Raw genomic sequence first — 2,606 nt, forward strand, 5'->3', positions numbered from 1 at the left:
GCAGAACTGAGACTTGTGTGTGTGTGTGTGTGTGTGTGTGTGTGTGTGTGTGTGTGTGTGTGTGTGTGTGTGTGTGTGTGTGTGAGTGAGCTGGACCAGAGAAACACACTGAACTCCATTCCTCTGCAATGACACCTCCACATACAACACACACACACACACACACACACACACACACAACACTTCCTCCGCAGGAAATCCTGTCTTTCTTCTGTCTCCCATACATTTTGTGTGTGTGTGTGTGTGTGTGTGTGTGTGTGTGAGCTGCATTATATTTTACTAACATGTGCATTACATCACACACTTCCTCCTCCCTGTTTCCCCACAGTGCTCTGTTCTGTCTGACCCTTGACCTCACTGACCAGTCAGCATGAACATCATCCTTAAAGGAACATGCTGCTGTGTGTATGTTGTATTTATCATAATTATATATCATATATATATAAGGTTTTTGTCCATTATCTGAAGCTGATGGTCAGAGGGCTGAGGCCCCGGGCGCCTGTGACCTCTCTCGGCCCCTCAGTGATCCATCATGTCTTGAGACTCCAACAGCTGAAAAACATCTGTCCCTGAGACCACAGAGAGGACTGAGGTCACAGATGATGGACGGGTCAGTTGTTTGTTTACAACCAAAGAGGTTCAGTCCAGGTCCAGCCTCTAACCCAGAGACCCTAAATCTGGTTCTGAGTCCTTCTGTCCCTGGTTCTGTCCCTGGTTCTGGTTCTGTCCCTGGTTCCCTCCTGACTATTTAGCGTTGTCTCACTTTTTAAATGTGGCATTTAAGACGGAGCGTCAGAGGAACCAATCAGAACGTGTTTGTGTAGCAGACGTTCTGTGCGAAACAGGAAGTGGACTCGGTGCGACGCTGTAAATCACACTGACAGTCATTAGACTGAACCGCTGCCAGCTGAAGGGTGTGTAAAACCAGGACTGGACCTGGTGGAGGACAATCTCCTCATGTTCTATTAAAACTTTTATTACAAGTCACTGGATGTTTCCCCCCGGATGAAGAAGCCTCTCTTCAAAATCTGCAGTTTTCTCTCTGACTCAGAGGAAATGTCTTCACACTGAGTTCGTTTCAAACCCCAGAAAATAATTATAAACAGACGGATCCTGGTCTGTGGAGTCCAGCTGGAGGACAGAGTCTGTGGTCCCTGTTGGTTCTGGATCGGTCTCTGCTCAACCACAGAAACAAACTGTGAAACTCTATCTGAGCTTCTGAGTGTCTCTCCTCCTGGAAACACAGCCTTGTATCTGACTCTGAAGCCCCCGGCAGACCCCCACACACCACACACATACACACACACACACAGACACACACAGACACACAGCACACACACAGACACACCACACAAACAGCACACACACACACACACACACACACACACACACACACATACACACACACACACACAGACACGATTCATCACAGACACACACAGACACACAGACACACACACACACCACACACACACACAGCCAACCACAACGCCAACAGACACACACACACACACACCCAACGCCAACCCAAAAACACACACAAAAACCAGTGGCACAACACACACACACACACACACAGCACACACGACACACACACCAAAGGACACACACACACACACAACACAAACGCACATGACAAACGACACACCCGACATAACACACAGCGACACAAATGGCAGCTTATTTCAGATGTTTTCTGTTTCCAGCCTTGTGGTGTGTTTGTGATCCGGTCTGGAAACTAAACTGTTCCATTTTAGACCAAAACAACCAACTACCGGCCCCAGGGGACATGAGTCCATCAGGGGGGTGTGGGTGTGAGAACAGATCATATTTTTATTATAGAACATAAACTCATTCATGTCCCCAGAGGAAGAACCCTGATAACTCAGTGAGCTTAATAAAAACCTGTGTGTCTCTGTTTCTGTCCTCGTTGCAGACGCCGGTGCTGTACCCAGAAGCCCCTGCTGCCCCTCCCCGTCCCCTCACATGATGGCCCTGGTCATGTCTGAGCTGCAGCCGATCCTGCAGGGCTTCAAACCGCTCCCTGGGAGCACCTGACTCTGCAGGTAGGGGCCCTGGCCCAGCGATGTGGCCGCAGCTGAAAGGCAGCCAGCGGGGGCCTGAGCTGCAGGCGGGGCCCCGGAGGGACCGGGCTTGACGAGGCGGCGGAGGAACGTCTGGAGGCGAGACTGGATGGAGGTGTTTCAGAACATCAGGGGAGGTGCAGAGGCAGGTGGTGGAGAGTCAGCACGCAGACACGGAGAACAGGCTGCACTCCAGAATGCAATGCTGCACTACGAACAACCTGACCGCTTCATGATGGAACGTCGACATGAAGCTGAAACGCCACCATCAAGGCGACCAGAACCACGACCAGAACCACGACCAGAACCATGACCAGAACCATGACCAGAACCACGACCAGAACCACGACCAGAACCATGACCAGAACCACGACCAGAACCACGACCAGAGTGACTCTCAGGCCTCCGGCAGCAAGCTGCACCACACCAGATACCATGACAACCAGCACAACTCCACACACCCAACCCATGAACCAGGCCACGCCCACAACCCCCAGCAACCCCACCCCCACCAGCACCAAC

General features: G+C 51.3%; 1 protein-coding gene across 1 annotated transcript in view; it reads left to right on the forward strand.

Annotated features, from left to right (window-relative positions):
* Positions 1–2,606, forward strand: part of mmrn2 (multimerin 2) — a 22,062-nt gene that overhangs the window by 6,768 nt on the left and 12,688 nt on the right. The gene's annotated exons all lie outside the window — the stretch shown is intronic.

The sequence above is a fragment of the Seriola dumerili genome, unplaced genomic scaffold (genome assembly GCF_002260705.1).
Source record: "Seriola dumerili isolate Sdu_G_001 unplaced genomic scaffold, Sdu_1.0 BDQW01000127.1, whole genome shotgun sequence".
Classification (NCBI taxonomy): domain Eukaryota; kingdom Metazoa; phylum Chordata; class Actinopteri; order Carangiformes; family Carangidae; genus Seriola; species Seriola dumerili.